We start from the raw sequence: 23,055 nt of genomic DNA, 5'->3' as shown, positions 1-23,055 counted from the left end.
AGGAAGCAGCAATTATCATTTGTTTTTGGAATTTGATACGTACAACATTCCTGTAGGGTAGAGCTTCAACGGTTTGAAGCTTTTGTGTCAACAAAATAATTTCCCTGCTTCCAAATTGCAGAGGTGTTCAGTATCAACGGCCAGACATCAACCTGTTTCTGAAGACCGCAAATGAATGGCATGCACTAACTCCCTGAATTTGTTTGTGGGATTTAAAGGCTTGGCATAAGCGCCAGAGCTTCAAATTCTCCGGGCATTGGAAAGCATAGGGAGGCTGTTGATGTCGGAGAAAATCAGTTTTTTAAATTTTTATAAAAACTTTTAGGACCGATCTCATACAATATATAACAATTCTTAATCTAGAAAATCATACATTGACAATACGAGAAGATGAACAATTAAAATTAATCCAGGCTTCCCAGATCACGATCCGTCATCACCACGCCTGTTAGATCACGATCCGTCACCACAACGTAGGTTTGATCACTATCTATCACCAATAATCTTTTAGGTTATGACTCACGTTTGATCTACTCTTGACGTGTGAGCGCCTTTATTACCACTAAAAGCAATTAGTAGGAGAAAATTTTTCTCTCAAAATTAGAGAGAAAAAATATTTTTCTATGATCTGTATAATATGACATCTCTTTTCTTTTAAGAGAAAATAAGTCCTTTATATTTCTATCTAGTGGAAACCCTGGACTTCATATTTTTATATTTTTTAATTCTATTAAATCAAATTTGATTTAAATTAAAAAATAATAAAACAAAAAATAACGTTACTTCTTCTTGTCATAGGGGCCCACCTTATAAAATAATATAAGGCCCCTTAGACACAAGCATATTATATATGAAGCCTCCCACTAAATAATATATTTAGGCGTTTAACCAAAATAACTAGTTATCTTTCTTATTAATCCAGTAATGGCGCAGTTAATTAAATGAGCTAACGCGGGGATCATATGGGTACATACAATAGTGGCTACAATAATTAGGTATGTAATTAAACTAGCTCAATTATTTAATTCCAAATCTACTCCACTAAAAGATTGAAATTGACATTCATAATTGTATGCTATTTAGGATAGTATACTCGAATAATAATTCGACTCATACCACATTGATTTCTTTACTGCATAATTCTTTGTACCACATCGTTAATTAAATCGATATCTCAAATTTCCTATCAATTTAATTACATCTTATTTCTTGATACTTACTGGTTTTCTCTAATGATAATTTTCAATATACTAAATATATTGACACACTCTAACCAGAGAATTCTATGATCAAGTGCTGAAAACCCATCAAGAGATGTATTGTACAAATTGTATATTGTTAATCTATAACTCCAATACTTATAATTGCTCCTACCAAAATACCGGGTAATCTTGACTATAAGTATGTGTCGTGCCCATTGGTAACTCAAATAGAATAATAATTACAATCATGAAATCATAACTAACTCAAGATTAAGATTTCAGTAAAATTAATGCCTATGAGATTTAATAAGTCTGACAGTTATTACAAAGTTAATTAAATCTCATATATGATCATGTTCAATGTAGTCATACTACATCAATAAATTCATACATGATTAAGACAAATCATTCAATGAATTTATTACAGTTTAAACATAAATAGAGCGTCCAACTCTATTTATCAACTGCGAACTTAATTTATTTAATCATAAGATAACTTGTATTTATATTTTCTGTGAATCCATATGATGATCATATAAATACATATAAGATGATTAAATGAACCTTTATTCAAAATATTTATGCAATTAAAAATGTCTCAAATATTTTATTAATAAAAAAATAAATAAATTAATATATTTTAAAGAGCATATAATTCCAACCGTTGGAACCACCGAAATGTTAGAAATAAGAAGGGACTAGGTTCTTTAATTTACAGCTGCTGGCTTGATCTGCTATTCGCTTGTGCCCCAAAGCTTCAGTGTCGAACTAGTGCAGTATGCCCTCAGCATCATGAGCCAAGTCCCGGAGATTGTCCAGCCACAATCTCACAGTCTCATTTGTCAGTTCATGTACTCTTTGTACATTAGACATGTGTCCATTACGCTTTCTTTCTTAAAATCACATGAAATAACTTTTGTCTCATTATCAATAAAATATTTAATTATATATTTTATCTATTATTTTCAATGAAATTACACTTAAAATGCCTACTTACTTTTTTATTAATTTTTTCTACTTGATTACCCATCAAGTATGAGGTTTTTTTTTTAAACTAAAAGATTTTGAAAAATCATAGATACGGCAAATGCGCACCCGCACTCCACAGTTCAATAGAAGCAATTTCAGTTTACTAACTTCTTTGTTCATGAAAAAATGAATTTTTTAAAATAAATAAAAAATAAATACACAAATTTTATCTATATAACCTGACCATTAAACATTAACATTAACAAAACGTAATATTCAACATTTACGTTTCAATTTAGTCCTAATTGATGCGTCATTTATTTATTGAATAATAAAATAATAACTTTGTAAACTATAAAATATATCATCTAATGAACAACTAACATATAAAATTAAGACTCAAATGCAAGAATGTCAACATTATTGATAAAATACACTTTTTAAGACTGCATTTTATTAAAAAATTAAGAAGTCTTTTGTTAAACTAATTTTATGAACAATTTAACATTACTCTATAATTTTTAATTACTCTTAATACTCATTTAAACCACTCACTCAACACACAATTAAACACTAATATTTTTCTTCTCAACATCAAATCTACTCCATTATAAGAGATAAAGAAAATAAATAACTTTAACAAATATACACCATGAAATAATATTTTCCAGATGTGAACAGATTAGCCTCGCTTGACAACAATTTCCTCAACAATATTAAGAAAGCCTTCTTTGACGCACAAGTACAATGACAGCAAAGCATCAGTGGAGAGTAGCCGGTTGCCACACAACTCATGCATTTTAACAATGGAATCAGTCAGAATCAAGTTCAGTTCTATATATACACTTTGAACAAGACTTAGCACAGAAGTTTTATCTAAATCCATGAGCAAAAGAAGTCAGACAACAACAAATTAGAGTTTAGAATCTCTTGCATCACAGCTGAAACCTCTGGCCCAAAGAACACCGCATAATTTTATCACGATTTATCTCCCACTGAGCCAAGTCACACTTTTTTATAACCCATTGAAAAACAGAAGCTAATGCTGTTTCGGAAACAGTGTTTCCTGATACTGAAATGAATTTTTGTAGTTTTGTTAACACGCTATACAGAAATGGCAATGAACAAACAATGGCCATGGACTCGGTATGGATCACTTTGCACAAATAATCTCTCCTTGAGAACGCAAATTGCACCATGAGCTCGTACAATCTCATTCCATTTCTCCAAATCGATAGCCACCGCCATGAGACTGTCCTTGAAAAGGTTGTCTTGTGAGGGTGTCCGACATACCCCGAGCACAGGAATGGATTTTATCTTCAACCATCGCGTTGATTTGGTCCAGTACTAGAACGATATCTAGTGTTTTCTATCCAATCAATTCCACTTCCGTTCCGCTGCTCCATCAATTGGTATCAGAGCGGTTCTATGCCAGTTGCACAGCTTTCTTGGCTACCCATATCCATCCCCTACCAAATCCATCATTGGTTATTAAAAAAAAGCAAAAAAAAATCCAAAAATCCAAAAAAAAAAAATTTTGAAAACCCTAGTCGCCACATCTACTTCCACAGCCGCCACCCACCACCGCTGATCAGCCAGCCACCTCCACCACCAAACTCGCTGGCCACCGTTGACCAAAAGTCGACCAGCTTCAACCCTGAATCGTCGCTCATAGCCACCACACGTAACACCCACCCGCGCGTTCTCCACACATGCGCCACCGTCGATTTCACCTCCTCACTGTCGATCACACCTATCATCAAACTCCACTCTGGCTGCTCGTCAAGTCCTAACTGCCATTGAGTCTAAGCAATCGTCGTAAGCTCCTTCACAATCCAAGCACCACAACCGCCATTTCAAGTAGGTTTTCTAGCCAACACGCTACGAATCCGGCCAATCACCAGCCACTATCGTGTTCCTCACCATCAAATCCTCCAGATCCATCAATCTTTGACCTATTTTCCAGTCATCGTCGCTGGTAACCCATATTTTGCTTATTTATAAATTTTGAATAATATTTTCTTTATTTATAGTTTTGCCATTGTGTGGAAACTTAAATGGTAAACCACTATCCTTGCATGCCTATTTATCATGTGTCGATATTATTTGCATACACTCGTCCAAACCAATTTCTTGATTGGTTGGACAAGGTTGAGCACTGGTTTCTATTTTGGCGCACTCCTAAAGAAGAGCAAGTATCGTTTGCGGCTAGTAGATTAACCTTAAGTGTTTAAGAGTGGTGGCATGAGTTGCAAACTTCTCGACTTGACCAAGGCAAATGCAAAGTTCGATCATGGAACCGTATGAAGCGTATTTTGTGATATGAGTTTGTCCCTCTTGATTATTGTTTGGTACAGCAAGGTACGAGATCCATTTCTGCTTATGCTTTTGAGTTTGAAAAAGTTTATAGATGCAAATATTATTATGAACTTGAGGAGAATACAACTACACGATTTGTGAAAGTGCTTGATTTACATGTTCAAGAAAGGATGCCTACATACACTGTCTACAATATACAGCAAGCAATTTATTTAGCCAAGCAAATTGAATCAAATTGAGTCCCAACGACAAAGAAACTTTGATGATGTGATTAAGAAACTTAACGAAGTTCAAGATTTAATCAAGGAATGACATGTCTCTATGAAAGTGCTGAGAGATGCACCAATGAGTTCTCCTATCGTTGAGGAAGAAGACTCGCGTTAGATACTGCAGGAAAATGTACAATTTATTATTGATTTAAAGTTTCAATTTGACAAGTTTTCTGAGAATGCGCATGATGTTTCCCTGAAAAAGAAGACAAGTGTTGAAGATGACGAAATATTTGACCTATCTAAATTTTTTAAAGAAGAAGAACAACCTCACCTTGATTTAAGTAGCGAGTCTAACAGTAAGATTGAAGATTTGATTGAAAAGGTGAAATTTATTGGAGAGAGCATTGAGCGAGAATTGGGGAAGGGCAAAAGTTATTTGATTGTTGTTCGTTTTTTGAAGTCTTGATCACCTCGAAAAATGTACAAGCAAAGGAAATTGATGAAATATGGATTCTTCAAAGTTTTCAAAAAAGATTGATGAGAAGGACAATAAGTTCGAATTATAAGATGATTTGCTCCTACACTACAAGTTTCATCCTTTAGATTATATTCAAACTTGAGGACGAGTTTCTTTTAAGAGGGGGAGAATGATGTAGGACATTATTTTAGGTAATTTAGGATTCTAGAATATTTATGGTTTTAGGATTATTTATGGTTTTAGGATTTTCTATTTTAGTTTGAGTTAATTATGATATGTATCTTAGTCTTTTAGTTCGATTATAATTGTGATTTAGTTTCCCATTTTTAAGTTAGCTTAGTGATTTATTTTCATTATAATTGTGATTTAGTTTCCCTTTTTAAGTTAACTTAGGGAAGTGGGTTTCCTCTATTATAAATAGAGAGGTCTTGTAATTATTTTCATAATTTCAGATTCAATTATTTAATAAGTTTCCCTCTTTTATAATTCCCTCTAGAATTATCTATCAAAATCTCTCTTATAAAGTCGTTTGGATTAAAGCGTCATCTAATCTAGCTTTACGCGTAATTAAAAATCTCATTGAGTCATTTAGGTTAGAATGAAATCTAATCATGCTTCGATTAGAGTGTAGTCTAATCGCGTTGGCTTGGGCTAGTACCAGAACGATATCTAGTGTTTTCTATCCAATCAATTCTGCTTTCGTTACGCTGCTCTATCAGATTTATAATTATATCAGGGGTGATGCCTTCCACTATCCATGGCATGTCTTCCTGGTTGTATGTCATCCTAATTGTTCCCTTCCAAGCATGCAGACTGCTAAACTTATCTCTAATATAGGATATCCAGATAGTTCTGACCATAACTTTCACAGACCTGAACTCCTTATCAGCATTCGTTAGCAAAACCTATAAAGTTTAGAACACCTTCAGTTATGAATGTAACTTTTATGAAACTACATAGTTAAATTTATAAAAATGAAGTAAATAACATGTAAAGATGCAAGTAAAATTGGAACATAAATATTACTCGATCTACTACATAAATATTACTCGATCTGCTTCCCTGTTTCACCAGAAGGTAAGCTTGTTCTAAGGTCACGTCTGGTGTAGCTCGATGTCTGTTGATCCAGAGTAATAGGAGCAGTCTCCCCAATGATCACATCTCCTTCAGAAACTCTTGTTCCCTAAGAAAAAAATAGCAAGTCAATTTAAGAAAAGAATGAGTTTCTTTAAGAAAGAGCAAGACGAAATAGAAATGAACTTTAAATATATACCACCAGGAGGCACAAGACCATCAGCATCCAATTTATCATAATTACCATGTTGTACGTCCTGCAAAACAAAATTCCTATCTACATCCAATATTTCAAGCAAACAATAACCAACACTCCACCAGCATCCTGAATTTAGCTCATAGTATTAGATATATTCAAACAATATTTCATCCAAACAACAACTAGCAGTGTCTTGATTTTAGTATTCACCCTAATATTCGATGGAGCCAGATGCCCAAATTGTTGTTCTCTAATAGTGCTCATCCCTTTCTCCTCATCATTGTCAAATAGGAGAAATTTAATAAAGTATATCTCAAAGAAAATAAAACAAACTGAATAAAGCAGATATTTAATTATTAATATTAGAAAGTGTACATTTAATAAAATTTTAGTTATCATTTTCAATTTGCAGTGTTGATAACACTAAAAAATTTATTACATTAATAAATCCCTAAACTATTTTACAAATGATTAATTTTTATTTATTTTTAACTACAATTTTTTTTTTTGTGTTTCGTAGGTAATTCCCTAAAATCACGATGCTTGGATAAAAAAAAAATGGACGTGACATTTGGATCCCATAAGCTCAGAAGTTGTTGGATATTTTGTAGCCATTTGATCTGGCATTATTGCTAAACGATTGAGATCATGCCGCGTGTCTAAGCTCACGTACACCATGTTGTGCTTGATTTTGCACACCAAATTTGGTAGATCAATTATTTTAACAAATTAGCTCAACTGCCTTGACAAATTAGCAAAAGGAGGATCCACCTTTGACTTCAATCATAGACATTGATTATTACTTGGGAAAGAAGTGGAAGACTTAACAATAAAGCGTCATGTGTCGATACAAAGACTTATAACGAAAGAAAAGTCATAAAAAATATCCTGGCTTATGTCGAATACCCTATTTATTCGAAAGAGTACCTGGGGTATGCCATGCAAGCGTAGGAATGTTAGAAAAATATTCAAAAAAGTAACAGGTGATAAAAGGAGGCATTATCCCAAAATGATTGGTTGATTTTCTGGCAAAAAATAGGAAATCAATAAAGGAATATTGTGTTGGAAAAGAAGAAACAACGACTTGTTACTCCTACAAATAAGACAAAAAAGTAGTTACCAAGACAGTTAGGACCACCTGTCCTCACCTGCCATGCCTGCAAGTTCCGAACAGCCTCAGTAGAGGTACGAGGGACCACCCATCTACGCCCAACACGTGTATGCACCTCAAACTTATTTTTCATGCTCATTCTAAAGTACCCAAATTGTCTCATGTATGAAGGACAAAAATATTTTTGCCACGACAATAAGGAACATAAAAAAAGTAACATCATGTCGCATGGTAGCCGGAGTACTCTTTATAAAATGCTCAGGTTTTATTTTTATGATACACAACCAATACACACACATACCACCAAGGCTGAGATTTTCTTCAATCTCTAGCCACTATTATTGAGAGTTTGCAAGTTCTCGAACCTGAGGTAACCTAACTCCGACTTGAGAGTTAGAGTGTGGTCGCCATCCATCTCGCCTGCACCTCTAACCTTTTCTTCATTGTTTTGCAGGTCTAAGGTGAGCTTTGTGAGTCTAGATTCGAACCTCTCACCGTTTCTGCCACCCTCTCACCCTTCCTTCTTCCCTAGAAAGACCGAAATAACACGCACATTCTGACTAAGCAAGGTACTTTACATCCCAATAAAAATAAATTCATTTTTTTTAACTAGGTTTTGTTTTTATTCACACACTCAAAATCTACTAAAAACAATTATGTTAAATCTAACGATCCATAATGATTGCAAATTTTAGACCCTTAGATTATACTACTAAATCTCATCTAAATGGTGGTGATTGTAATCTCACAAAAATATTATGTAAACACCCACACTTGATCACTAAATTTTGCCTATAAAAAGGTAAGAGCTCTTCTAAATGAGGGTGTTCTAGATTTTTGGAGAAAGAAGAAAATGAGAGAGAATTTGTGGTGGATTTTAGGGATGAGTATTTTGGTGTGAATATAGAGTGAATTTAAGGACAAAAATCTCTTTCATTTCCTTTACTTTTCAATTTTCTTGTATTGTAGTTCACAAAGTTTAAATAAAATGAGTGTTTTCCTTTTAAATATGAGTGACTAAATTTTTATAAGTTGTGGTGAAAGATAAAGCTCAAGGATTCAAATTAGGGAATTAATTACTCTCTCAAGTGAGTTTTAAATTTATTTTAATTGTTAAATGTTAATAATTTGTATTTTTTCTTTACTAATTACTTTTATATCATGCTAATTTATAGATCTAGATCTGCTTAGATTGGTATGGATTTTTTGACATAATGTCGATACTCCAATATAGCTGTGGCACATTAGGTACTTGATCTCATATTTATCCATACAAATGGTCAATTAAGAATTAAATGGCATAACAATTAACTGGCTAAAGAAATGCAAAATATAAATATGAGAGAGTATTACGACCATAATTTGAAAATCGACAGTGAATTCCGTAACCACAACATTTTTTCTAGATTGATCTCTATTAATTTCTTTTTTCTGCAGTTATTTTTTTTTAATAATTGACTACTAGATTTATAGATTCCTTGTGGATCGACCCCAACTCACTAGATTATATTATAATTAGACACTCTTATACTTGGGAGTAATCAATACTTTTGAGTCGTGTTAATTAAGATACACAATGTCTCAACAACAACTTACCTAAATGTATGGAATCAAAATAATCCTCAATCTATAGATAATTGGTTCATAACAACAGAACTTCCTTGATGATAGCCACTGTAACAGGCAATAGTGACAATTACATTCTAATGCCAAATAACAAAGACAAAAAGATTATGAGAAAACTTTGATCATAAGGAGCAACAATAAAGCAACATTAAATTATATACTCACCACACTAGTAGGAAGTTGGTTAAATTGAAGGAGTTTTACATCTTTCCGAGCAAGTAGTAGTTTCTGAGGGTAGTAGAGAACATAGGCTAAAGCATCTTAAATCATATAAAGGAAAAATAATATCATTATCTATGACTTGCTGAAAATGAACTTCTAATCACAAAAAAATTGAAACCAAATACAGTACTTTATGTCATTGGTAGTTTGTAGCATAGATTCCAATTGTTTGCTTGCTCATTGCAGCTTGAAACACATTACATGGGGGACTAAAAGCAAAAGCTCATAAATGGCATAAATAATACTAAAGAAAGTTTGAGGATTGAATTAATATATAAACATATTTTACCAGAGAAATGTCAAAAGCACGACGCACCTGATTATCGTTGGGAAATGGTATAATTGAAGCAAAAGCTCCCAATATCAAGGATGAATGAATCTTATAATGCATGTAAGCATTAGAAGTAGCCTTGTTTGGATGAAGCCTCGCATTTACAACTTCTTGAAGCAAATTTGTGTTAATCAAATTTTTAGCAAGTTAAAAATTACGTCTCACGATAATGGGTTTTCGACCAACCAATACCATTTTATTCACATTGATTGTCATGCAAATCATTATGGTTTCTTCTTCTTGTGGATCAATATATTCTATAAACCCATTTTTTAGAAAGGTCACACCAACAACCATCTTCGGAAGATTTGTGGAAGATTAACAAGATAAAAGTCATGTAACTACAGAAAAGACAAATCATTAATAAAAGAGCGAGAAACTGTTTGGCTAACCTTGTCATAGAGGGCGTCAATATCTTTCTTCTTTTTAAGAAGTCTTTAATTCTGGACAATAAGCAATGGACGAAAACAACGACCAAAATCAGTGTATATACGCAATTCTTTTGAACGGATATCCCTAGAAACCCCAATTGCAGTATTTATAAAGTCCTGCACATGGGTAGAGAAACAAAATAGTTCATAAATGGCATAAGAGTACACCAATCGATTTGCCAACTTTTAATACAGAGGTTTCCTTATGAATAGATGAAATACAAGTATAATGACATTTCTTTTAAAGCGTCTCAAAGCTTGGACCAATGAACCAACATCATGCATGACACCCAGTAACCATTAACAAAACTTTTTGTAGCTTATAGAATAAAGTCTGCAGTAGCATTTTGCAATCAGGAGAAAATTGAAATAATTTGAATGAAATATGTATTATTAACGTCTAAATGCCATAAATTACAAAATGCACCTTGGCTTCTACTATTGGCTCATATTCTAATAACTCATTGATGGGAAATACTAATGAACCAAGGGTTTTATTGACTATCAAAGCAAGATTCTTCACTAGTCCACAGGCCTAGATTAACCAAAACAAACTCTTGTAAGCTACAATAAGAAACAGAGATTATAGATATATCTTATAAGCGCAATTTTACTTACTTATCCCAAAGGTGTTGCAAAGGAACAAATCTTGCCTCATTGTGTATTATGTGCCACCCTAGGTTTTACTTGTGTACCTAGTAAATGAAAACTTCTTTAGAAAAATAAAGTGAAAACAATTAATTATATGCAACAAATTAACAAAATAACAATATGGTAATGCATAAGTGAAAAAACAAAACTAAGCATGAATGAACCCTCAATAAAACAAAATTATACACAATAATAAGTAGTTTACCTTTTGTCTTATGGGCGAACATAGTGTTCGCAAATGTGACAAGGTAGATGCGCATGTCACGTAATTCAACATCTGTGAAAGACCACAAGATCAATGTAATCAAAAGGTATACTATAAGGAATACTACAAAGTAGAAATTGAGTGAGCAAAAACAACTATCATGTATTCAAATAGATCAAAAATAAAAAACCTGTGACACTTCTGTTCTTGTAATAAACGCATCTAACTGACCCTAATTACCAGTAGCCAAAGAACACTTTATACCATGGGTAATTGTTTTAGCTAAAATAGCATATTGCAAATTAACATATAGATCCTTATCCAACCTTTACAAAATGGATGAACTATATGAGTGTAAACCAGAACAAATGAAAAAAAAAAGGAATAATTCAAAATCAAACAAAAAGAAAAAAAGAAAGAAAGCAACAAAAACTTAGAACCTTCTTCACATAAGCTCTCACATTCCAGTTTAACTTTCTAAAAAATTGCATAAATACCAATAGTAATAAAAAATTGAAAAAGAAATGCATGATGCCATTTGGGTGATCGTCGATTGGCTTATAAAGTCCACCCACTTCTTGCCTATTTGAATGATGCACACCATGAACCAATTTGCTTAAATATAGATAAAGGAGATAGTATGACTATATGGTGTACCTATTTTTATTATCTTTGATCGAGAGACAATGTTCACCTCAACATTTTGGAAAAAGCTACATAGAACTATGGGAGCAAAATTAAAATTTAGAGACTATATGGTGTACCTATTTTTATTATCTTTGTTCGAGAGACAATGTTCACCTCAACATTTTGGAAAAAGTTACATAGAACTATGGGAACAAAATTAAAATTTAGTACAACATTTCACCCTTAAAAAAATGGTTTGTCAGAAAGAATGATCTAGACACTAGAAGATATGTTGCGGGGATGCGCTATCGACTTTTAAAGATCATAGAGCAAATATCTACCTTTGGCTGCATTTGCCTACAATAATAGCTATCAAGCAAAAATCGGCATGACACCCTACGAAGTTCTATATGGTAGAAAATGTAGGTCACCTATTCATTGGGATCAAATGGGCAAGCAAAAGTAGTTTGGGCCCGACTTGATTGTTGTCTCATCTAAGGCGATCGAGAAAATACATTAAAGAATGTAAACAGCTCAAAGTCAACAAAAAAGTCATGTAGATAAAAGTTGAAGGCCTTTTGAATTTCAAGTTGGTAATAAAGTATTTGTAAAAGGAAATTTAATTCCGAGGTTTATTGGACCATTTGAAATACTTGAAATATGTCAAGAATGTTTCGTACTGACTTGTTGTTCCACCATCGTCAAGGATACATAATGTCTTTTCATATCTTCATGTTAAAGAAATATGTTGCAGACCCCCTCTTATGTGCTAAATTATAGGGCTCTTCAACTAAGAGAAGTCTTAACCTATGGAGAACATCCAATCCAAGTACTTGATAGAAAGATAAAGGAGATAAAAACCAAGAAGATTTTTCTAGTTAAAATACTATGACGAAATAGCTCAAGGAGGAGGCAACATGGGAATGTGAAGAAAATATGAAGAACAAGTATCTTGAGCTATTCAATAGGAAATTTTGAGCATAAAATTTTCTTAAGGGGGAGGAAACTATGAGGTATAAACTTCTCATTTTAAGATTATAAAATTAATTTTTAAGCTACAAATCCCCTTAACTATTAAAATAATAAAAATAGAAAATATTTATGAAAGTAAATTCTAGAGTAATGATGACACAAGCGATGACATAAGTATTGATGCAACAAAATGTCTGTAGAATATTTATAAATTCTGGAATTTACAAAGATATTTATGGAAGGATAAATCTCAACTATTAATCAAAAGGTATGGTGACAAAATCCTAATCATCCATTAGCTTTAGGAAATCCTATAAGTACTCCTAGCTCTTTCATTTTCCATATCTCCTTTGGAATTCTATCCTCTTCTATTCTAAGTAATAACATCAAAGAATAGAGAAATCCTAAAGTTAGGAGGGTCAAGATTAAGATATGAGTAATACTTTAACTGCAATTTGCGGACAAAGTTCTTTTCATACTTAAATTCATCTTTAATTATTTCTTTATCTTATGATGACTACTGTGATGTGATTATTTATTGTTTAACCTTTATATGGTCGGCTCTGTCGCTGATAATTGATATTTTCTTATTTAATCCTTATATGGTCGGCTATGCCGCCTATATTGTGATATTTTCTCATTTAATCTTTATACAGTTGGTTATGCTGCCTATATTGTGATATTCTTATTTAATTATGATATGGTTCGCTTTGTCACCTATATTATTATTATAATCATGTTTTTTATTTATTTTTTATATAAACAGCACTGCCGTCTATACTAAAGATTGTTGTCTTTAAAAAACTTTGTATGGTTGGCTTTGTTATATATCTAGGAACTTTACATGTTATGATATAGGTTGCATTGAACACATGCATTCATGTTAATATGTTAAGATTACTTTACAAAGAAAAGATTTTAAAAATGAGTCTTGAACAATGGGTTGTTGTACTACTAGGGTGATAAAGTTTTCAAGGAGGGCAAGACCTCAAAGCTAAGTAAAGAGTAATCTTTTGGGGACAGAGTTACGCAATGCCCAAAGATCAACTATTAATTTAGGCCCAAGGGGATGTTGTTTTAAAGAATGAAAAGTGCCAACCTTGTCGTGCAATGTACATAGGGCCCTAACAAAGTTGTTTTATATTTCTATGTTTCTTTTAAAGATTTAATGTTTATAAGCTCATCCATGTGCTTAACAATTTATACTTGCATCAAGGTGTTATCTTACTAGGCATTAGCTCATGCAATCCTTAGATTGTAGGTAATGATGAGTAGATCAAGTTGGCGCCAAGTCCCAACCAAGATGAAATGCATATGGGCATGTCAAACCGTTGGACTCTGATGGGCTTAGCTATGTTGCTATAAAAAATAAATATCTTAAGTTCTCTTGCATAATAACCATGTTTTGAAATATATACTAAGGAATCTCTATGTGTCTCATATATTTTGTAATGAAGTTTGTGCTTGTCATGTAAAAATTTTAATTATCCATATTTATATTAAAAAAATATTGAGATTTTAAATATTTTGAAATAAATCATCTTATTTTAGTTATAAAAGTGGGATGTTAAAAGAAAAGAGATACATCTCCATTCATATGATCACAAGTAAAGTCAACTACCTCGACACAAAAATGAAACAAACCATCCTAAACAAGCCTTCAAGTAATGAACCAGAAAGGTCCTGTCTCTTGTTGCCATAATGATATCTAACATCTTTAACCCACCGGCCAAGTGCACAAAGAAGAAGCCGATTTATAAAACAGCTGAAGAAATTAAAGATAAATAAGATCTGTAACTACTCTAAAGTAATGACAATGATAATATATAGAAGAATTATAGTTACCCAAAATAATAAGCTTTCTTAGTTCTAGAGAATTCAGTCATAGCAACATGAGGAAGCATTTCCTTTTCAAAGATATCCTTGGCGCAACTAAAAGAGGAATGCAAGGAAGATTCCCATTAATACAAACAAAATTAATAATAAATTATAATATTATATTATTAATTTAAAATACTGTAAATATCTTTTTGTATATTTATGAGAGTAGACTTTTAAGTTAATACTCGAAAAATTTCTGGATTGTACTATAAATTTAAAGTGCATTTATACAGAATCTCATTGAATTATAGATCATAATTTGTATATAGATTGTAAACTTTTTTTAATAAATTATTTAATATATATCTCTAACTAATATTCAATTATTTTTTATTTTCATACAACATAAAAAAGAATTATGATTAGGCGAGCAAAAACTGTTGTTGGTGTCCTCTTAAGTGGTTGAATCCAAGCAAGGCTGATGAGCAGCCAAGCTTCAGGTGGCTCTCTTCAATTCGAAAGGAATATATATATAAGTAATATTGATTGACTTATGAAGGATGTTTTTATTGTTACTATTTGAGTTTCTGATGTGTCTTCCTCTTTGTACGTTACGATATGGCATTGTATGTAGGTAATTGTGTTGTGATTATAAAGATGTTCGAGATCAAGATTTTTTTGGTTTGAACAAAGAGTTGGAAAAAAAAGAAAAGAAAAGAAAAATAACTTTAATTTTGTGGACTAATTTGCTGAATTTAAAACTTGGACATGTTAAACGGCATCGTTTTGCGTATTAGTTTGTTTCAACCTGTCATGTGATGGACGTGTGACTCACTTAATAACATCAAAACGGCAAGACATGAAGACGTTTTGGCTAAGACTCAAGTCATGCAGGTGATGAAGCATATGAAATGAAGGGGAAGCAAGTTTGATGCAGGCCGTTAACCACGTGGCAGAAACTGTTGGAATCCGGGTTTGTTATCGACTGTTATACAAAGCTGATTGTTGAGGCAGTTTCAGTGAGGAATTAAGAGCGTTCTAGAGAGATATACGAGAAAGAGAGAGAGAGACATCCCGTTCCTTGTCATCTATTCTGTAAAAGCTTTATAAATTCAACTCGAATCATCAGTAAAAACTCATTCTGGTAGATTGTGCTTCTTTGCACAATTGAACCATGTAGAATCAGTCTTCTTTTCTATGTGCTTTGGTTGGTAATTTAGCTTGATACTTGTGTTTCTGGTCTCTAAAATTCGTTTATTAGGTTCTTGTTAATCATTGAGTCATAAAGGTTGGTCATTTGATTCATATGCAACTTGAATTTATCTTGACAAAGATCTTGGGCAGTGTTTGATTAGTTGGGATTTTTTGAGGCAATCAAAACACTACCAATTTCTTATTACTTAGGAAAATCATGGAAAGCATTACTTTTAATAGTTAGAATAAGATATGTTGTAGATTTGCATATGTTTATCTAAATCTAAATTTACGAGATCAAAGTTGGTTGTTTGAAAACTTTTTGACTACCATTGAGAGGTTGAGACAAAAAAATTAAGCACATCAAAGTATGCGGGAACACTTTTTTTTTTTTTTTTTAATTTTCATAGTACAAAGCAATTATTTTTAAAGACTTTTTAGTGAACTTTTCATGGAATTTGTTCTGTTTTTAGTTATCTTGTGTTGGCTACTGCAACCTAACTGATTTTTATTTGATCATACCAAAGTAAAAAGTTTTAAAAACTTGGGATTTATCGTTTAAGTTGTATAATAACATATTAGATTTAAGTTAAAAAAATTGACCTTAAATACCGGTAGTGAGATGAATCAACTTGGCTCATTGATGTGAATAGACACTTAAACTAGCAATCAAGGAGTTGGGATAAGCTTGTCGACAAATTTCTCTGTTCATTAGAAATTTGGTGGTCCATTGGATGTCCACATTAAATCACTGTCACATGATGATTTATAAATCGACGTCATGAGGGCCACGTAAAAGGGAAAATGTAATGTATACATTATTTTGCCACATAAAAGGAATATGTACTATATATTATTTTCCAATTTTAACTGTAACATGGTACAATTAATTTGTCTATCGATCTGGATCACTTGAATATATATCGTATGGAATTTTCGTCAGGTGCGACTCATGTAATATATGTGTTAGTGATCAAGTTCATGCATGTAAATATTATGTTATCAAAAGGGGCCAACTTAATATATATGTATAGAATAAATTTTGAATGAAAGATTCTTTAAATTATTAAAATAAGAAATAAGTTAAAAGGTATATAAAATACATATTTTAATATATTAAAAAATAAAATATTTTATTTAAAATGTACGTTTTATTTATCTTTTAATTAATTTATTATTTTAATAATTTAGGGTGTGATTATGGTGCAGCATGTTGCGCCGTAGATCCACATTTTTTTTTTTTTTTTTATTGATAATAACTTTTTCGTTGTATACATAATTTACTATGGGTGCGTTTGGTACATGTATTGTATTATGTTGTATTGCATTATTTTAATGCTGGTGTATTGTATTATGCTGTATTGCATTAGCACTGTATTATAATAATATTGTATAATGTTTGGTACTACACTGTACTGTAATAAATTTTTTGATTAATTTAAATTAAATATTATACTATATTATATTATATTAATATACTTAAATTGTATTAATATTTTATATTATTATTAATTTTAAATTAATATTATTCAAATTTATTCATATTTAACTATTTATTATAAGTTATAATAAATTATAAATTTATTAATAAATTATAATGTAAAAAATAATATAACATAATAATATTGAATAATAAATTACATGTTTATTAATCTATATTAATAATTATAATATAAAAATAATATTAAATTAAAAGTTATATTTAATAATAATAATAATAATAATAATTATTATTATTATTATTATTATTGTTATTATAAAGCAAAAGTCAAAAAACAAAAGTCAAAAAGCAAGGCTCCACAGACAGTTGCAAAAGCAAAAAGGGAGAGAGAGAAAAAAAAAAAAAACAAAAAAAACAGCAGTTGCCGCATTAAGTTAAACCCGACTCACAGTCGGGTTTACCTTAATGCGGCAACTGCCGCATTAGTTTGGGCTTTTAATGTGGTGGTCCTGTAACTTTTTATTTGCCAAACATGAATTTGTGTAAAATTAATACAATGAGGGGCTTTAATACAACAACCAAACAAGCCCTATATGTATTACAAAAACATGTTATGTATAAAAATAATATAGTGAATCAACGATTATGAATGAATAATTGGTTAAGGACAATGTAAAACTTGTTAGATGGTGCAGCTGGTGCATTGTAACAAGACCCCTAAAATTAACTTTCTAAAGTCAATGCAACAGTAAAGAGAAGGAAGTATTAGTTGAGTAGATTTTCCAAGTTGGCAATGCGTGCACCAAGAAAAATTTGTGTGAGACTGCACTCGTATGTATGGATGGCAATTGTACCCGTAAACCCGCAAACCCGCCCAAACCCACCCGCCAAAACCCGCCCGTTGCGGGTAATTTTACCCGTTGCGGGCGGGTTTAGTATTATAAATTAAAACCCGCACATGGATGCGGGTGGGTTTGGTATTAACCTTATATCCGGTGGATACCCGCATGGATATCCACCAAACCCGCAATATTTTTTAAAAATATTTTTAGTTTAATTTTAATCTAAAAATGTATAAAGAAAATAATGTCATTAATTAAATTACCAAATAGCCAAAGGCTCAAAGTTGTGTATGTGGCCTATATCCTATTCTAAAGTCATAATCTAAAGAAAACTAAAGGCATTTTCCTTCGAATTAGTATTTGAAAATATTAATCTTAATTATTATTATAGGCATTGTGTTGGATGGGTGCTTATGGTGGTGAATGAAATGAATATCTTCTCTTGGAGCTTGTTTTAAATGATAATATGAAATGTAATTATTATTTTTAGATACTAGTTTGTGTTTTTTAAATGGATTTGTGTAATTTATACTTAAATTTGAGAATTTGTGTTGAATTGATGTGGAAATTTTAATTTTTCATTTACATTATTTAAATATAAAATTGAGTATGTTATATGGAATTTGAGGTTATTATTATAAATTTATATATTAAACATTTGTGATTTTAAATACGAAAACCCGCAAAAAATCCGCCGGATACCATTGCGGGTTTGGTAATTGTTAAAACCCGCTGCGGGTGGGTTTTTGTAAAAAAATTAAAACCCGCTGCGGGTTGCGGGTGGGTTTGGTAATTTAAATTTTGTGCGGGTTTGGGTTTGGTAATGGCAAACCCGCTGCGGGCGGTGCCCATTGCCATCCCTACTCGTATGTTAACTTATTATTTGACATTTATACATTTATATTTTGAATTACAATATAATCTATTATATTTTCAATTAAAAGCCTCATGGATTAGATTTATAATAATGGTACGATTTAGATAGTTTATGCTCGTAGTGCGTTACATATTTAGAAGTAGAAGTAAATCAACTACCATAATTTTGAATTAGTAAATTGTATTAGTGAGGGAAAACAAAAAGCAAAACGAAACCAGCCTGGCCCGGTACCCCCCAGTCAGCTTGAGAAGTAAAGTCTTCTCTCATTCTTTAGATATAGGCCGAATTTGAATGGACTTGAGCGACAATATATTTGCCTTCCAGTACAGCTATTAACACCCCGCTATTTTTACTTATAACACCTTTTCTGATGTAATTACATGGGAGGACAAACTCGTCTACCTGTTTCTCTCTCGTCAAACACACCCAGGATATTTTTATTTTCTCTGCGAACTCTTCGACCGCTTCTCTTTCTCTCCCCAAAATCTGAAAAATCAACAAGTCCTTTTTTTTTTCTTTTCCTTTTTGTTTTTGTTTGTGACTCATCTATCCAAAAGACCAAAAATAAGACATTGATTTGTTTTACGGGTGAGAAAACTGTAGGAAAAAAAAAACAATTCTTTAATACTACCTGATGTACTATCTTTTGCATATACTTATTGAGTTTAGCGGCTTATGTTTTTCCAAGGTCAACATTTAACATCTTGATCGTGATTGGAGGAACCATCAAGCAGCTCCACCTAACTTTACATAGTTTTGCAAACTCATCGTCTCGATCTGATTAAAGATAGTTAAATTGGAATAAACTAAAAAAATGTAATAGGAATTTAGCAGGAAAAGGGTATTTTTGGTATTAAAATAAGAATAATAATAATTGAAAAAAATCAACAAACGCGTAGATTAGCTGTAAATAAATTATTCTAATTTAATCAAGGTTCTCGGTTCGAGACTTGCGAATGCAGCTGCGTTAAATATTTTTTGGGAGAGTTTTGTCGTCCTAATGGTTATATCCGGCTCGAATCTGAATTAGTCGAGGCCCAATGTGAAATTCATATATCAAATGATTTAATATGTCGGAAAAAATAATGAGTGGGACTATTGACACCCTTCCAAATACCTCTTAAAACCCCTTTAATTATTTTATAATTTTAACTTTGATTAAAATTACATGATAGGGCAATTCTTAAAACCCTACTCCAAATTCAAATAATTTTTTTTTTCTTAAAAAAATTTAACATTATAGAAATTAAAAACAATTAATTTTCCTCTAATTTTTGGGTGAAAAATTCACCACTGACGATTGCAATGGAGAGAAGAAAATCGGTTATTTTTTTTTTCTTTTGAGTGGAAGAAATCTTATTATTGAAATGAGGTTTAATAATAAAAACAAGTAAAAATTAGAGAATAAAGTTTATACTAATAAGTTTTAATTAAGGGTATTTTTGTTATTGATGGAGGTGTTAAAAGAATTTTATAATTTTTTAAAATAGTTTAATGGAGTTAATTAAAAAAAAAAGGATATTAAGAGATATTTAAAGGGGTGAAAATAGTCGCACTCAAAATAATAATTAAAAAAAGTGGGTTTCATAAGAATTTTCACGGGGTGTTAGAAAAGTCCACTCTTTGTTTTAGGGCTGCGCACTTGATTGGGATTGGGATTGGGATACTAACTGCTGAAGCCTAGATTGACTACCTTGTTTGTAGATACTAAGCCGGCCTCATCAACTGGTCCAGTTATTGTTTTGGACCATGGCTCATCAATATTCAGTACGTTTTTTGGTATTTGCACGATTGCGTCACGATTGCGTCGGCGTAAAATGACCTCATTAACTGGTCCAATTTTAATATGTTTTTATGTCAGATTTTATGTAATATTAGTTTGTATTTCAATACACCAACTGTATTTTACCTCCAACCGCGTAATTTTTTACTTAACATTTTTTAGTCAATGATAAAATGAGGTACTAAAAGTCTACAAGAAACCTAAGTGATGCCCCAAAAAATAAAAATAAAAATAAAGAGGGATGGAATTGTCATTCTCTCTGAACTGTAATATGTTGAAGCATTAATTGATCTCCACCCACAACTACTTGGTTGAAAAGTCAAACGATGATGAGGGTAACACCATACGCATAATACAATAATTAGTTAAGGAGAAATTAGATTAATGCTTATAAGAAAACGATATTATGGCTTAACGGTAAAGCTAAAAATTGTTAGACAAAATATTGTACCAAAATTGGACTGCTTGGTTTGCCTGACCAAAATTTCGACCAATTTTCTGGAGCAAAGCAAAGCCAGTTATTTGTTGTTTTGTGTTACACACATGTTGCATTAACCATGATTAATAAATAACTTTGGTCTATAAGTAGACAGACTATTGAGATTCGTAGTTTTTGCAAATTATTTAATTTAATAAATACATTTTAATTTTATTTATTTATTTATTTATTGGGTGGTTGGTTTAAAAAAGAGTATTAAATACAGTTTTGTATGTATTTTGCTTTCTAAGGACAAACAACGATAGATTTATAATTAGAATATACTCAATATAGATGGCAGATGGATCTGAAAGTAGTTGGTGCTTTCAAAAGTTATGGAAAAAAACGTTTGATTGACCATTCAGTCATCAATCCCGTCCAATATTACAGGGGATACTGTGTTTTCATTTTTGCAAACACATCCAAATTGTCCCTTCATATTACCAAGTATCCTTGCCCATCCCCTAATCATCTCTATTATAAATTACTTAAGCCCTTATTCCAGAGTCTATTTGGTCTTAAATCGGAGTAATTTGAAGAAATTAAGCTAAACTCATGCGGTAAAATCTAAAAGGAAATGAAACTTACAGCAGGAAAAGGAGACTAGTTTTCAAAGTGGTTGTCCAGCTAGCACTTGATCTTGACAGAGGGTACCTACATGACCCAATTTCATTTTTAACATACACTGGCGTTAGAATTTTCCAAGTAATCGCATGTGTGATAAAATTTTGCTCAGACAACCTGAAATAAACTAAAAGCCTGTATAAAAACAAATAATATCCAAATAAAACAAACGTTGCCATGATACATGTGCAAGTCAATTTCTCTCGCCCTAGAAATGACTAAAACTCAATCCCAATGAATTGAGATCGATCCAATCTATAGAGATTGTTGATGCGAGATTCTGGTTCTCCTCGTTCTACGACCAGGGTCTCTGCTCGATCAACTTCACCACGAACTGGATCTCTCCTCGTAAAACTTCTTCTCCAGAGGTTCCTGCGCACACAGACAGGTCAGAGTACGCCGGTTGTTTTCCCGGCGAAAACCCTCCGACGCTCAAGTCAGATATGAAGGTTCGGGGAATGCTTGCCACAAATCTTATGGCTGTTAGGTTGTTTTCTCTCTTTTAGAATCAAAATTGCTAACCCTTTTACCTTCGTTGGCTACCTTTTTATAGGCTTCCTCTGAGTCCCGGTCTTCCGCAGTTTACGCTCGTTGTTCTCCCCACGCTCGGATGTGGATGTCCCATTATCGTCATGATGGGCGAATGGAGATGGACCTCGTGCCTTGATTCTCGGATAGGAAGGCACGTCTCGCCAACTGCCGTTGACTGGGTCTCCTCGCCTCGAATCCTAGCGGGAGTGACCCTATGCCTCTAGCAAGGGTTCGGCCTCGCGAATGGCATATTCGTGGACGAGCAGAATATTCCTGCTCCTGTTCCCTTGCTACCTGGCTCTTACAGGAGACACCTGCTCGCAGAATTCTGTCACCAAACATCTGCTCATCACGTCTGGTCTCACCGAAGTATTTCCCTCAAACACCGGTCCCCCAGTTTCTGGTGTTGGGTAATGTAATGGACCAGCAGTAGAAACTCAGTGGTTCTTGGTCGCGTGGGACTGGAAAAGGTTGCCAAGAGTCGTGTCGCATTTAATTACGGATGAAGTGATGTGGCGGGAATCAGCCCCTCCATTTGAATTTCAAATCTACGGTTGCAAGATTCTCGGGATATGTGTCATTAAATGCTGGCAATCCAAAAGTTTGCTCCTCAGTAAGAAAACCCAAAGTCCTTAGACGCGAACTCGTCATTCTCTCCCTTCTTGTCTCTCCGGCGAATGACCCTCGGCATTGAAGCTTTCATCCTCGCCTCTCTCTAACCGAGTCCCTGCTTCAGGTATTTCTTCTATTTTCTCGGTCTTAGTTAGTTGTAGATAATTTCTTTTCTCTTTGCTTTGCTTGAGGTTGTAGTTGGCAGTGGTGTTTTGGTTAGAAC

General features: G+C 32.6%; 1 pseudogene; it reads right to left on the bottom strand.

Annotated features, from left to right (window-relative positions):
- Positions 1–9,186: 9,186 nt before the first annotated feature.
- LOC112099760 lies at positions 9,187–22,562 on the bottom strand (annotated as a pseudogene).
- Between the last annotated feature and the right edge of the window lie 493 nt (positions 22,563–23,055).

The sequence above is a fragment of the Citrus clementina genome, unplaced genomic scaffold (assembly GCF_000493195.1).
Source record: "Citrus clementina cultivar Clemenules unplaced genomic scaffold, Citrus_clementina_v1.0 scaffold_3, whole genome shotgun sequence".
NCBI classification, from domain to species: domain Eukaryota; kingdom Viridiplantae; phylum Streptophyta; class Magnoliopsida; order Sapindales; family Rutaceae; genus Citrus; species Citrus x clementina.
The sequence above is the reverse complement of the archived record's forward strand: the minus strand, read 5'-3'. Positions and strand labels throughout refer to the sequence as shown.